The sequence below is a fragment of the Neolamprologus brichardi genome, chromosome 7, assembly GCF_056152115.1.
Source record: "Neolamprologus brichardi isolate AB-2024 chromosome 7, ASM5615211v1, whole genome shotgun sequence".
Classification (NCBI taxonomy): domain Eukaryota; kingdom Metazoa; phylum Chordata; class Actinopteri; order Cichliformes; family Cichlidae; genus Neolamprologus; species Neolamprologus brichardi.
The window spans coordinates 60,603,453-60,619,870 of NC_142110.1; the positions used below are offsets into that span (position 1 = coordinate 60,603,453).

Sequence of the window (16,418 nt, forward strand, 5' to 3'; positions counted from 1 at the left end):
GTGGATGGACGATGCAGTGGACAGGAGGAGGAAGCATCCTAAAGCTCTTTGTAGACCACCCTGTGTGATTCTCCACTCGCCCACCAGAAAAGACAAACTGCAAGTCTCAGTTGCAGCACCCCATCCATTTCTGATCTTGCTCGGGCAGATTCAGCAACACTGCCAGAGACTTCCTGTAATCTATTACAGTTGTTAAAGAAACTGTCCAGGAACACGTCACTCAGGTTAACCCTGTATGTACAACTGTAAATATAGTTTTTTCATCTACATACTGTTGGTGTATTTCAAATATTCTTGTTTAATGGTTATTGTTATTTACTCTATTGCTATCAAATAAATATCCATGCAATATTGTTCATAGTTAGTGTTATGTTCATACAAATACCTGTAAATAAAATGAGTTCAGTGACAATTACTGTTTGTTTTAATCAATTTATTAATAACATAAAACCTTTAAACTAATGCAACACATATAACAATGTAACAAATATATTAAAAATAAATAAATGGTATAATGCATAACTCATTTTGGACCTAATCTTTCAAGAAGTGAAAACAGTCTGTCCATCCTCTCCCTGCTCACCTGCGATCTCCTCTCCTCAGCCTCTCTTTGCTGCCTTTGATGTCCTCTCTGATGAGGTCTAGCAGCTCATCAGCCCTGTCTCTTGTCCTGTTCCTCCCTGTTGTGGGTGGCTCACTCCCTTCCTCCTCGCTTTTGTTTTGGTCACCTACTGCTGCGCTTGGCCCTGGAGTGTCCTCAGTGAGAGAGGAAATTTGGACAGGAGGCCTAATTTGGAAGGCCTCCATCCTATCACCTCATCCATGAGGGCAAACCAGGGCCAAGTAGCAGCAGTGAGATTCCCACTGACTCTCTCTCCTGAGCCTGGATGCTTGCAATCCTAAAGGCAGAGGTAATAAAAAAAATGACAGTGGACAAAAAAACAACAACTCTTAGTAATTGCATGTTTATTAACTTGTGTTCTTAAGAATTATTGTCTTGATAACACACATATGTACTTTGTATTTTTTAAAGTTATCTCATGTCTTCTGGCCTGCAAGGGGGTCACTTTCCCCTGCAGGCCCATCATCTCCAGAATTGTCCTGATCACACACAACAAATAAGAGAAGAAAGGAAACCATGGCAACTATGTTACTCCCTAAACCCAAAAGTTTTCACAGCAGAACACCAGAGGAATACCGTCTGGACATCAGAGGTTCTGTACAGCAGCGGTCCCCAAGTCGTCTGCTACCGGGCCGCGAGAGTTGAGGCTCCGGTGTGAAATTTATGGTTTTATGGTTTGTATTGTTCCCTGGGTCTTTTCCCGTGTTGTAGTTGTCTGTCTTATTTTGAAAGACATATTTACAAGTTACCATAGCAAGCGGGGCGCATTGGGGGGCAGAGAGGAGGATGTTACTCTCAATGTTGGTGCATTTCAGGAGGACGCTGCTAATAAAGTTACACAATGTTCAAGTTCAAGTTCAAGTTCAAATTTTATTCGCCACATGTAGTGGCAGGTTGCCCTGCAGTGGAATGAATCCACCCCCCGACCATACACACACAACACAGACATCACATGGGGATACAAGTCAGAGAACGGTTGCTGTTAAAAGTCCGCTTGTTCACTGTAACTGTTTAGACTACCCGTACTGTATAAGGGGTACACAGTACTGTATAAGGGGTACACTGCTATCCATAGTAGTTAATACAAATGCTTGTTCTTCTGTTTACAGATGACCACACACACCCATATACACACTCACACCCCCTTTACCTGCATGTGAATCCTGTAATGCAATCGCTTCCCTACCAACGCTATACATCCTGTTGATGTCATCTGCCATCTCCTTATTAAAGTTATTGGAACTACATCACTGTGGAGTACCATTCCTTCTGACCGAGGACGACTCAGTTGAAGCGTGATCGGCAATCAGTGCAAACATATCTTACAAGTGGTCCTTCGAGCCGGATTTGCCTTGGCTGAGTTAATGAGATGGCAAACCCTCAGGATAGAAGTGCATCGAGTAGCCCCCGTCCAATGCGGGAGAAGAAGCTTCCAGGACATCTGGTGGACTATGAGCACAACCTAACTGAGCCACCCAAGCCATCTAGAGCTCCAAGTAGTTCAAGCAGCTCCGACTATGAAGAGGATGAGAGATGGCAGAAGATGGAATCAGTTTGGAGCAGCGTCCTCCAACACATGACTCAACTGCAAGTGTCTATGGAGGAAACTCGTGGGACATTACTAAAGCGGGTGGAGCGTTTGGAGCAAGCTTCTAAACCTGGCAGTCCTCTTCCCCCAGAAATAGGAGCGTTAGAACAACCCCAACATATTTCCTCCATAACAGAAGTTGCACCACTACAACCTAGCAGTGAGGTGTTACATGATACCACAGAGCCACTAACTGTGCCAGTAATACCCTCAGAGCAGGGCACCACAACACCTGCGAACATGCCGACGCCAGTGGAAACATCTGCTCCATCACCTCCTCGTAAAGTGAGCCTTCACACTTAGCCAGTGCTGCACCCTGCCACTTATGTAGCTGCATCAACACCACTCAGGAGACCTGGACGATGCACTGCTGAACCCTTCTCATATCAGCGATCGGAACATCAGCTCCTGATAAACAGGCCAGGCCAGGTGCAGCTATTACATCCTGCAGCCCCAGCTGATCAGCCACTACAACATGCTCATCTTTCAGTGCACCAGCTATCACAGACTGTGGACCCAGTGAGTCTGCAGCAGATGTCACATCCCGCTGCTCCTGTCTTCCAAGTCAGACATCCAGCTAATCCTGTGTACTTGCAGCAACCTTCACGTCCACCAGCGCCTGTGACTCAGCCATCACAGTGGGCAGCAGCTCATCGCCCTGTGCCCACCATACTGCATCCTGAAGATTTGCCTGATCCAGCTGGTAAATACTATGTTCCTTATCCCTCAGGAGGTAACTACTCATCATCTTCCTCTGCTGAACACCATAATCCACAGGTTGCCACAACTTACCCAGCAGGAACGCCTCTACCAAACCTGATGGAGATGATGGTGGCGTCTTCATATGGCATTCCAAAGCCTAAGCTGGTGATCTTCCGGTCAGGGAGAGAGAGTGACTTTGCCTTATTAAAGAAAGGGCTGGACAGCACCTTAGGGCCACATTCACATCTGGGAGAAGATTACAAGTATCAGGTCCTTCTAGATCATCTAGAGCACCCCAGCGCCCTACAGGTAGCCAAGCGCTACATTCACGACCGCACTCCCTACACTAGTGCAATGAGGGCGCTAGAGCAGAGGTATGGACAGCCAAGGCAGTTAGTCCAAAGTGAGCTTAGCACTATCTTAAACTGCCCCCCTATTAGAGCCGGAGACTCTCAAGCTATTGAAGACCTCTCCCTGTCGGTGTCCAGCCTGGTCGGGCTTCTCAGTACCATGGATGAAGTAGCAGCCAGTGAGCTTCATTGTGGTTCACATGTGGACAGACTGCTTACCAAGCTCCCTCTGAACTACAGGGACAACTTCATCGAGTACTGTATCACCCGGGGGATCATCCGCAGTGGCAGCAGCCGAACATACAATATGTATGACTTCTCAGAATGGCTCGAACGGAAATCCCAAGTCCTTCAGCTATCCAGACAAGCCTCTCAAATGCCCCCGGACAAGCCACGTCCAGAGAAGAACCTACTCAAAGCCTCAGCAGGGCTCAAGCCACACAACAAATCTGCTTCCATCTACTATGGTCCAAATCCAGCTCAAGCCAAGCTAAAACAGGAGGGAGAATCGACAGCTCCAGATCCGACAGTCCAACCTAAGAAGAGACAGAAGTTCAAACCTTATTGTCCATACTGCGAAGGGACAGAGCATTATCTGAATGGCTGTGAGGGATTCAAAAGGCTAGACCTCAAAGCTATGGCTACCTGGATTACCGAGAAGGCCAAATGCTGGCGCTGTGGCCGTAAACATTCTCCAGAGCAGTGTACTCTGAAGAAGCCGTGCAGCACCTGTGGTGACCAGCATTTGTCAGTGCTCCATGACCTGGTTGAGGCCAAGAAGCGGGACCCTAACATACTAACTGTGAGTACTAGTATGGTCTACCTAGACTATTCAAGTCACTCAGGTCGTGTTATGCTTAAGGTAGTACCAATCCAACTACATCATGGGGGCAAATCACTGGATACATTTGCTGTGCTCGATGACGGCTCAGAGAAGACTGTTGTGCTTCCTGCGGCAGTTAAATCTCTAGGTTTGAAACAGGAGGAAGCAACACTCTCACTGAGAACTATCCGTCGAGATGTAATCCAGATGAAGGGAGGCTTTGTCTCATTTCAGGTGTCACCAAGGGCTAAGCCCAAAGTGAGATACAAAGTAACACATGCCTTCACAGCCCAACAACTGAGCCTAGCTACTCAGTCATGTCCAGCTGAACAGCTAAAGAAGAAGTATCTTCACTTACAAAAGGTCCAGATTGAGGGATTTAACCAGGTCCAACCTTTGGTGCTGATTGGCTCAGATAACGCTCATCTCATCACCCCTGTCCGTCCCGTCCTTCGGGGGTCGTCCAAAGGGCCAGTAGCCATCCGCACCAAGCTCGGATGGGCCATTCAGGGGCCGGCCAGTAGTATGCCTGCATCTGAGGGGGACCTGCAGTGCCTGAACATGTGCCTTTCTCCTGCAGAGACCCTGCATCAAGATGTGAAGCGTTTGTGGCAACTAGATGCTCCCCCCTACAGGACAGAGAAGGAGGTCACACGGTCAAAGGAGGACAGAGAGGCGGTAGCTATGTTGGAAACAAAGACCATCAGAGTCCCAGTAGATGGGGTCGAGAGATACGCCACTCCGCTGCTGAGAAGAAGGGACTTTCCACGGATGTGTGTCTCTCCTGAAGCAGTAAAAGGTCTTCTCAGATCTACCGAACTGGCCATAAGCTGGCCAAGAATCCTGATCTAACCCTCACATACAGCCAGGAGATCCACAGGTTAGTAGATTCTGGTTATGTTGTTAAGCTGAGCCCAGATGAGACACATAGCTCTTCTGAGTCATGGTATGTACCCCACCACATGGTACATTACAATAACAAGGCTAGGGTGGTCTTCAACTGTTCATTTGAGTTTCAGGGGGCTGTCCTGAACCACTACCTCTTACCAGGACCTCCCTTGGGGCCCACTCTGCTGGGGGTATTACTCCGCTTCCGCCAACACCCTGTAGCCGTGAGTGGAGATATCAAAGCCATGTTTCACCAGATTCGGCTGCTCCCAGAGGATTGTCCTCTGCTACGGTTTCTGTGGAGGGATTGTGAAACTGACCGGCCCCCAGATGTATATGAGTGGAGAGTTTTGCCCTTCGGAACGACATGTAGCCCCTGTTGTGCTATTTTCGCCCTACAGAGACATGCAAGGGAGTATGAAGACACCCACAAGGACATCTGTGACTCTGTCCACACAGCCTTCTATGTGGATAACTGTTTACAGTCCCTGTCCAACCCAGAAGAGGCAAAGCAGCTCATCGACCGAATGAGAGATTTACTCATTCAAGGAGGATTAGAGATACATCAATGGGCGAGCAACGTGCCAGAAGTAGTTGCTCACCTGCCCGCTTCAGCTAGATCAGAGAGCTGCGAGCTTTGGCTGAACTTCAAAAGTCTCGACCCACAAGAGTCAACATTAGGACTCAGCTGGCACTGCCCGACAGATGTCCTGGGATATAAGCACCACCCTATAACCTACTCCACGGTCACGCTGCGCAACGTGTACAAGGTACTAGCTACCCAGTATGACCCCCTAGGTTATATTTGTCCCTATACTACAAGGGCCAAGCTGATTGTACAAGCCCTGTGGAGCACAGAGAGAGGATGGGATGAGCCCGTCGAAGGGAATCTACTTCAGTCCTGGCTGGAGTGGGAAGGTGAACTGTCACACCTTCAGCATGTCACCATTCCCCGCTGCTACGCTCCTCCTCACAACTCCAGCAATGTGACATACGAGGCTCACATATTCTGTGACGCATCAGAAAAAGCATATGGGGCTGTGGCTTATCTCCGAGTAATCGAGCAACAACTGCCCATCGCCACATCATTCCTGATGGCTCGCTCCAGGGTGGCCCCACGCAAACAGGTGTCAATGCCTCGGCTGGAGCTTTGCGCAGCACTCACAGGAGCCCAATTGGCCAAATTACTCCAGACGGAGCTCACCATTCTCCTGCAGTCGATCTACCTGTGGACAGACTCTACAACGGTGCTGCAGTGGATCCAGTCTAGTTCCTGTCGCTATAAGGTATTTGTGGGGACTAGAATCTGTGAAATACAGGAGCTGACATCTCCTGAACAGTGGCGGTATGTGACCTCTGACCTCAATCCCGCTGATGACATCACCAGAGGGAAACATCTCGCCGACCTAACTGTCCCCAATCGTTGGTCACATGGTCCACCCTTCCTGTCACAAACTGCTGACACTTGGCCTAAGTTGCCAACAGAGTTCCCGGCATGCAGTGAGGCAGAGCTCAGGAAGACGGCATTCTGTGGGCTTGCTTCTGCATCCCCGACCTTACCGGATCCGACACAGTATGCCACGCTAGATAAGCTGATTGCTGCTACATACCAGACCCAACACGGGGCGGCCGACACTCCTATTACAGCAGCGGAGCAACTAGAAACCAAGACCATGCTGCTTCGCTCGGCTCAGACTGACAGCTTCCCAGAGGAGGCCCGAGCCCTCCAGATTGGTCAGCCAGTTCGCTCAGACAGCCGTCTTAGCGTGCTGTCCCCTGAATATGACAGTCTTACTGGTCTCATCAGAGTCGGAGGCCGCCTCCGTCGAGCCGCCGACTTAGATCCAGACAGTATTCATCCCATCGTATTAGCGGCTGAACATCCCCTGACCAAGCTTATCATAAAAACTTATGATGACCAGCTCCTTCATCCAGGTGCAGAGAGGCTGTTTGCAGAAATACGGCGCACCTATTGGATTCTCAGAGGACGTCAAGCCATTAAGAAACATCAGCACCAGTGTGTGGACTGTAGGAGATGGCGTGCCTCACCTGCTACACCCAAAATGGCTGACTTACCTTCATCACGGCTGAGACTCTATAAGCCGCCATTCTGGTCAACGGGCGTAGACTGTTTTGGGCCATACACAATAAAGATAGGTCGTAGAAGAGAGAAACGCTGGGGAATTATCTACAAGTGTCTTACAACCAGATGCGTGCACCTTGATCTCCTCCCTAGTCTTGACACCGATTCCTTCCTTATGTCATTACGCAGATTTATTGCACGGCGAGGAAAGCCATACGAGATGTGGTCTGATCGAGGGACCAATTTCAGAGGTGGGCACAGAGAACTCCAAACGGCGTTTGAAAACATGGAGCCAGACCTGAAGCAGCAACTGGCCAAGCAGACTATCAACTTCTGCTTCAATCCCCCACACTCTCCTCATTTCGGAGGAGCCTGGGAGAGGGAAATCAGAGCAGTGAAGTCAGCTCTGCAAGTAGTCCTGAAGGACCAAGTTGTGGCGGAGGAAGTCCTGCTCACAGCTCTCATAGAGGTTGAGGGTATTTTGAACTCAAAACCGCTCGGCTATGCATCGGCTGACATAGCTGACCCAGATCCCATCACACCAAATCTTCTCTTGATGGGGCGGCATGATTCGGCACTACCCCAGGCAGTTTACGGCCCCTCAGGCACTCTTTCGAATAGAAGATGGAGGCACAGTCAGGTCATCAGTGACCACTTCTGGAAGCGGTTCATACAGAACTACCTCCCAGGACTGCAACTCCGACAGAAATGGAGGAAGTCCACTGACAACATGGCTGTGGGACGAGCTGTTATGATTGTGGACTGTAATTTGCCTAGAGGCCTTTGGCCTGTGGGTACCATTGCCAAAGTTTTCCCAGGGATTGATGGCGTTGTTCGAGCTGCCGAGGTCAAAGTTAAAGACAGTACCTATGTTCGCCCGGTAACTAAGCTGGTGGAACTTCCCAAAGTTCCTGAGGACTCAAATGACGCTGTTTCAAATTAGAAGGACTTTAGCAGGAGTGTATTTGCATACAAATACAGGGGCGGCTGTTAAAAGTCCGCTTGTTCACTGTAACTGTTTAGACTACGTTACCCATGATGCACCTCGATATCTGTACTTCCGGTTGGGAACGTGTTCAGCGCAGTTCTGCACAGATGAGAGGTGTGTCGGAGGAGTAACGTATTTACTTGCGTTCCTGTGTGGGCTAATACTGTGTGCGTGCTTACCATGTGAGTATTGTAAGATGAGAGTGATGCTTGTTTGACTTTATCTGTGTAATACTGTGTAATCTGGGTAAGAAGCTAGTCCCGTTGCTATCGCTAAGATGCATTTTTCTGGCCTACTACAGGCAGCCTTGTGTTCAGCCCATATTTCATTTCATATACGACTTACTGTCAAGCATTGTGGTTGTAGGTGGATGTAACTACTTACTATGTTTATTCTCTGAATCGTTGTAATCTGCATAGGTCTGGTTTGCCAATTTATATACGAGCCAGAAATTCATTTATGGTCCTAGGATGCCATCTAGTGGCCATGAGGTTATGGCAGATTGTATAACATTACGCTGGAAACCCACAGTACTGTATAAGGGGTACACTGCTATCCATAGTAGTTAATACAAATGCTTGTTCTTCTGTTTACAGATGACCACACACACCCATATACACACTCACACCCCCTTTACCTGCATGTGAATCCTGTAATGCAATCGCTTCCCTACCAACGCTATACATCCTGTTGATGTCATCTGCCATCTCCTTATTAAAGTTATCGGAACTACATCACTGTGGAGTACCATTCCTTCTGACCGAGGACGACTCAGTTGAAGCGTGATCGGCAATCAGTGCAAACATATCTTACAGTTGCATTGCAGAAAAAAACACTGAACTGTACACTACAATGGGAAAGTACAAGAGGAAAAAAAGAGACCTCTGCTCATGCTGGGCTATAGAGGACAACATGAGAACAGGAAACAAAAAAACTCCTCTGCACAGAAAGCACATAAATGTCCACAGTACAACATTATAGAGCACGTGACTAGCAACAGGGTTGGGTAGGGGATGAGGAGTAATCCCAGGCAACACAGCAGCCATCCTGCCACTGCGCCGACTCTCCAGCGCGGGCCCAGACCCGCCTCGTGTTCCCAGGAGGCAACAAGCATCAAAGGCATTGAAAGGGGAAGGGGGGATGAGTTAGTGCTTATCAGTGTAAGTGTATGTGTGTGCGTGTCCATAGTTCAGCTGAGACAGTGTCCTCCGCCCTATCAGACTAAGTAAACAGTCTACCAGCCAACCCAGGTGGCCTTGCATGGAGTGGGAAGGAACAGACTCAACACAGTCGTTATCAGGGAGTTTTTGTTCAGCTCCAGCCTTGAGCCCACAGCTGGCGCCGAAGGGGTAGCCGCATTATAATGGTGATTTTTCTTTTACAAACAACTCATGAGAATTTCAAGCTGTTTTTAACACTCCGACTCCGACACTGGTCTCTCAATCTCCCGTTGGATAGCTGCGAGTTTCTCCATGATGTTATTTACCTTCAATTCCGTGGTCTTTTCACTCTTTTGCTCACAGAGCAGATTCTGAGACCTCACGACCGCAGCCAACTGTAATCCAGCTTCCTCCTAGAGGTGTTGTTCCGAGTGGATTCTTCCCTGATGTAATCCAATATACGCTCAGAGGTGTTATTCTGAGTATTCACTGCGGCCGTAAGCGCCTCCAAGCTCTTAACCATGCTGCATTCAGTGAGCCCTTTTTGAGAAGCCGCACCTCATCCCATCGTTTCAATCTCAGCGGGCAGCCTTGTGGGGGTTTGAACAGCCGGTTCCGCTTTCTTAATTCTCCGATAAGCCAGGGCCAAGCCAGCTCCGATCAGTAAGAACCCTGTTATCATGGTTCCGAATAGGTAGATATCTTCAGCGTCCTCGATCGACAGTCCCGCCAGGCACACGATTCTCCATTTCTGCCACCCGTCCATCGTGTACCCGGCAGGGAAAGTCCCTCCAGGGCACTCGGGCTCTCCCGAGCCCAGACTTCTCGTTGAGAAAAGGGTGTCAATAGCATTCAGAGACCAGTTGATCAAATCCATAATTCTCTTTTAGGTTTTTAGACACAGACTGTGAGAGAGTGTTCCAGGGAAGTAAAATACACACGAGACAAGACAAGGACACAAGAGGCTAAGCAGGGAAGATAAGGGGAAGGAGGAGAGGAGAAAAGTACGACTGCCTTCGCCGAGAGCCAAACGAGACACAGTTAATTCGCATTTATTATTATATTTACAAAATACCACAGTGTTTGTCTTGGTCGTATCATTTTATTTTGGTGTATTTTTCCGCGACACCTAAAAGGCTGGTCCGTGTCTGACATTAAACCGGTTTGAGGCGCAAAAAAGGTTGGGGACCGCTGCTGTACAGCATGAGGGTCAATAAAACCGTACTCATATGAATATGATGTGTAAATTGATTTATTCTTGTACCTCCACACCACAGTGGCCCAATTCTTCACCCCAGTGAAGAGGTGATCGTTTTCTTCTCTTTTTAATAAATTGAGCCGTTTGGTCTTTGTTCCCCACAAAATATCACCATAACGATTAATTTTTAAAAAAAATCAAAATTAGCTGTATGTAAGCGGCAATACATGACAAAACGCGGGACCCACCATACAAGCTAGTTTACGGTTTGAAAATTGAAAAGAAACATGTCTATGCAGATGTCTATGCAGATGCCCAAAGCTTAACTACGTGGCCCTGAGAGGCCAAACAGACTGCAACTTCAGAAAACACTTGCAAAAAGAAAAATGCTGCAAAAAGAAAAACACTGCAAAAAGAAAAACACTTGCAAAAAGAAAAATGCTGCAAAAAGAAAAACGCTGCAAAAAGAAAAACACTTGCAAAAAGAAAAATGCTACAAAAAGAAAAACGCTGCAAAAAGAAAAATGCTGCAAAAGCACACACAACACAACGGAAATAGGAAAAAAGACAACGGAAATGTTTCTGGGGAGACAATAACCAGACGGACCAGTTGCACGAACCAAAACATGCTAACAAGTGCACTTGGTCTGGGTGACACTTCAAAGAAGTGGAAGTGGAGCGGCCAAAGAGTAAACTTTCAAAAGTAAGTTCTGAATATTATGTCACTTATTTATGTGCAAATGTTTAATAATGAAGAACATTAAAACATTACTGTTGGCCACATGCCGGCAAAGTTATGTGACATTAGCGATGTTTGTACTTTACTTTGTTTTAAAGCCTTTACTTTAAAATATACTCCGTTCAACAGTCGACCTTAATCTTACAGAGAATCTGATGATTTTGTGGATAATTAAAGTCAGTCATATATCCACAAACACAACAAGCTGAAAGTCAGTGATGCTGCTCGGTTTGCAGTCCTGAATATCACGGCACAAGCAGGATCCACTGCACTGTTAATGTTAGCTATGTTATATTGCTGCCTCTGTTCGGTGGTGTCGAGCCAAACGAACTTTAACGTGTGTTTGAACGAGCTGATGGTTCACTCGTTAAGCTGAAAGAAAGATGCTTTAATCACAGGAGTCACACATGTGTCCACTGTACCATCTGGGAACTCTTCTTGTTTAGCACTCGTAATAACACAAACAAAATCCTCCTCCTCTTGTGCTGTTTTGTAGCAGTGTCTACACCTGAGACTGTCACCTGTCTGTCTGTCCTGCACTCTCTCTTTTTCTTTCTCTCTGATTGTGGAATAAAAGTATGAACATGTATTTATAAGTTACACTTGTGTTTGAATCCTGCAGCTTATCACACATTTGATTTCCATGTGTCACAACTGCAAGTGTCCAGAGTGAGGACAGACTGAGGGACCCACTGCTGCACATCATCTGTGAGGCTTTGCACCTCTGATGATCCACCAGGACAAACTCAGCAGTGTGTGAGGAAGAGGAGGAGGAAGAGCCAGCAGCAGCTGACAGATGGAGAGAATAGACAGACTGTTCCCTGTTTGTGAAGGACTGCTAGAAAGGTTTAACATAACTAATTGTCTGTCCTGAATCAGTCTTATTAGGTAATGTTCAAATAATTTGATCATTCCAGTGTTTTCAGTGTGGGAGAAAGTACTCAGGGCCTTCAAGTTACACACTATGAAAGGCAGCAACAAGTTTAATGTTCAGAAACCTAAAGTATGTATCAGCAGCAGAATGGAGCTAAAAAATAAATGTTTGTTTCAGTTCTATGAAGCTTTGAGTATTTTAGATTAGTAGTACTGCTGTGTTTGTTGCATCATATTGCTGTAATTGTTTATATGCTTTATATATTCTGAGCTAAGTTGATCTATAGTGTTACATCATATTCTCATATTCTATAAGGATGTTATGTGTTTGTAGACTCTGTGCCCAGTTTAACCCATTTAGGAGAAGTCAGCCTGTTTAAGGCTCTGATATCTATTCTGTATGACTTAAAGCAGTTATGACATGGTCTGATTTTCTCACCCAATAAAGGAATATTTAATATATCAGTCTACTCTTCATTCTATCAGAAACAGTTATCACAGCTCGTACATTTGCTTCTTCCACACATATATAAGCATTGAGCCAAATTTAGTAATGCCAACATATTAAAAGAACAATATTTGTCTCTTATATATAATACATCTATATATACACTGTCACAGATACTTGTCTTTAAGTGAAGATTTAAGGTGATAGGAAATATGAATAAATGCAACTTGAATCTTGAAGCTCAGTGTTTGGCACAGAATTCATGTTCACTGCTGTAATAACTAATAATGATTAATATAATATTGGCCATATTATATTTACATTACCAAAGTGAGATGACTTTAGTCTCATGAACAACATTAGCTAATTGTTATTTACTAGCTAATCTTAAATGACTGTTCAGTACAGAAATGAAGCCCAACAATCATGTTTTACAGTCCTGTGGTCTCAGCCTCAGATACTTATCAAATCACACAAAGCTCATGTAGAAACAAATGTACAAAATATTTTCTCCTTCATTTCTGTCAAACAAAGCTGTATGAAACGTTTCCAGCTGTTAGTATCGTGGTTGCTAGGCAACCTGGGCAGCGCAAAGGAGGCTAGACCGTCCCATCTCACAAGCCTACAAGCCCCGCACTTCCGGCCGCAGCGATCTTTGAGTAAGCGGCCCTTGAGGACCGTTAAGGCTGCGTACTTTAAGGCCGCAGACCCTGAATTGGGAAACAGTCCCTGAATTGGGATACAGCCATACATACATGTTTTGGTTCGTGCAACTGGTCCGTCCGGTTATTGTCTCCCCAGAAACATTTCCGTTGTCTTTTTTCCTATTTCCGTTGTGTTGTGTGTGCTTTTGCAGCATTTTTCTTTTTGCAGCGTTTTTCTTTTTGCAGCGTTTTTCTTTTTGCAGCGTTTTTCTTTTTGCAGCATTTTTCTTTTTGCAGCATTTTTCTTTTTGCAAGTGTTTTTCTTTTTGCAGCGTTTTTCTTTTTGCAGCGTTTTTCTTTTTGCAGCATTTTTCTTTTTGCAGCGTTTTTCTTTTTGCAGCGTTTTTCTTTTTGCAGCATTTTTCTTTTTGCAAGTGTTTTTCTTTTTGCAGCATTTTTCTTTTTGCAAGTGTTTTCTGAAGTTGCAGTCCATTTGGCCTCTCAGGGCCACCGTACTTAACAACACAACCGCTATGACAATTTAACTTTTGTACAACCAGATTTTCATATACTTACATTTGAAAGTGTTTTCCTCTCCCGCTTCGACCACCGTTGTTATCAGAAAAAAAATCTCCTGTATGGCCCGCAATGAATCCTGGGATATGGTAGGACATGAAGGATACATACATAAAATTTGGGGAAAAGTAGGACGCATTTGTAGCCACATTTTGAGTATTCTTTGTATTCGGACAGCCGTCGTTGCTTTGCTGTGACGTCATTGCCTCAAATACGTCCTTCGGAGCATCCTTCCCCTGAATTCGGACACAGCTAATGTTTTGTCTCAATGTCTCATGACAATGACAACCGCTGTGTGCAGATCAAAAATGGATAATATAACGAGTGCGGGAGAGAGTATGACCATGCAGCGTTTAAAGCGTGGAAGAAAACTTCTTTTTACAGCGAAAAAACCCTAAACTTCCAAGCAAGCACTGAGTACGCTGCCACGGGAATATGAAATTCACAGAGAAACTCCCAGATCCTTCCACTGACATGACCGCTGTGGCACACCTGCACCAGGGCAAACCTCCGCCTGCCCCACTCCTGCTAAACAGGTGAAAATAGAGCAACAGGACCGCTGAGTCTTTCATTTTATTTATTTTCTGCTGTGTTTTACTTGCATCTATTTGAAAGAGTGAGTGTAAACACAAACAACTATTTTATTTTATATGCTGAAATATGCAGAAAATAGGTTGTTAAACAAATTTCTTTCAGTCAGAGAATGTTACATATAATTTCATTTTTGCTTGATGCATAAAGTTAAAAGATTCAAAATAATAAAACTAGTTTTAAAACGAGACTTTTTCACTTGATTACATTCTGGATGATTGATTGTGCAGAGAAAGCTGAAAGATCTATTGCTTTATTACCTATTCAGGTTGTAAATCAGTAACCAAGCAACTAATTACTTTTGAAAATAAGTAATCAGTAAAGTAACGGGATTACTTTTGGGGGGAAGTAATCAGTAATTAGTTACTGATTACTTTTTTCAAGTAACTTGACCAACACAGGTTAGATTTAGTTAGTTTGATTTCCTGAGTTGGCTATCCCAGAAACTTCCTGAACTGGCCTTTCTTGAGCCTATTGTCTTGCTTGGGGGCACTGGCAGAAAATGGCTGAGATCCTGAGCTCACACTCCCAGAGACTGTCACTCTGCCTGGGGAATTCCCAGAGACTCTGCCTCCGTTTAAGATGCCAGATGCCAACTCATGTTGGTACAGTGATATGAGAAAGCGTTTGCCACCTTCCTTATTTCCTATTTTTTATATGTTTGTCACACTTAAATGTTTCAGAACATCAAGCAAATTTAAATATTAGACAAAGACATTACAAGTAAACACAAAATGCAGTTTCTAAATGAAGATGTTTATTATTAAGGGGAAACCAATCGCAGTTTATGCTCAAAAACCCTCCAATGTGGTTGAATTACAATAATTCTGCAAAGATGAGAAGGCCAAAATTCCTCCACAGCACTGTGACAGTCTCATTTCCTGTTGTAGCAAAAGCTTGATTGCAGTTGTTGCTGCTAAGGGTGGTAAGGTTTAGCAATCACAAGTTGCTGTTGTCAGTATACTGCCAGACTATTGGGGGTCCCTTTATCCCTGCTATCACCACCAGCATCCCAAAGGACACTGCTCCATGCTGCTGCTGTCTTTATGTTTTGTCCTCAGTGTGTCCAGTGAGATGTCAGTCTTGTCTCTGTATTTCTTTACCTTAATTTCTGTTTAGTTGCTCCTCCCCCGCAGTTCGTCTCCTTTGTGAACAAGTGTTGGATTAATTCTGGGCTTATCTCTCGTTTGTTTTGTTATTTCTTTTTTTATCTATTTTAAAATTAGAAACATCCTGTCTCAGACTGATGCTGAAAAACTAGTTCATGCATTTATTAATTCTAGGCTGGGCTACTGTAATTTGTTATTATCAGGATGTCCTAAAAACTCCCTGAGAAGTTGATCCAAAGGTTGCAGCAAGAGTACTGACATGGACTAGAAAGAGAGAGCATATTTCTACTATATTGGCTTATTGGCTCCCTGTTGAATCCAGAATCGAATTTAAAGTCCCGCTCCTCACATACAAGGTCTTGAATAATCAGACCCCATTTTAATCTTGAGCTCCTTTTCCATTAGTACCTACTTGGATTGACTCACCACAACTGAACTCGGAATGACTGGTTTTCCATTACAATTGAGTACCCCCTAATGCGTGTAGTCATTGTCAAAGCAACATGGCTAAATGTCCTGTGACGTAATTACTATGCGACACAAATGCTACAACAAAGGTGAATGGTGAGGTGACGATATACCTGTTGCTCAGTCTGTGGCTTTTTGTCAGACTCGGGGATCACAGCGGCGTTTTTGTAGACATTTCTCTTGTTGCCGGGTTTAATAAATGGCGGTTTTAATTTTCCTGAACAAGGCACTCTCATGATTCATCGAGTGACATCACTGACCAGCCAATTGGTGGAATGTAGTCTGACAACGTCATATTTGAGTACCTGGTCGGATTGCTCGGAACCTGATTAGAGCAGGTACTATTACCTGTTACCAGTTACTATGACCTAATGGACAACCCTGAAAACCATAGCAAGTGGAGTGGCGAGTGGATCCGAGTAGGTACTAATGGAAAGGGGGCTTAAATGACCTTATAGTATCACCCAATAAGAGCTCTTTGAGCTGAGACTACTGGCTTTTTTTTTGATAAAGCATACAGTTAGGACTGAATCCTCCCTTAGTTATGCTGCAATAGGTCTAGGCAGCT

The 16,418-nt window shown here is 45.2% G+C and overlaps 1 pseudogene; it reads right to left on the bottom strand.

The window, feature by feature from the left end:
• Nucleotides 1-9,455: 9,455 nt before the first annotated feature.
• LOC148102268 (uncharacterized) lies at nucleotides 9,456-10,081 on the bottom strand (annotated as a pseudogene).
• Between the last annotated feature and the right edge of the window lie 6,337 nt (nucleotides 10,082-16,418).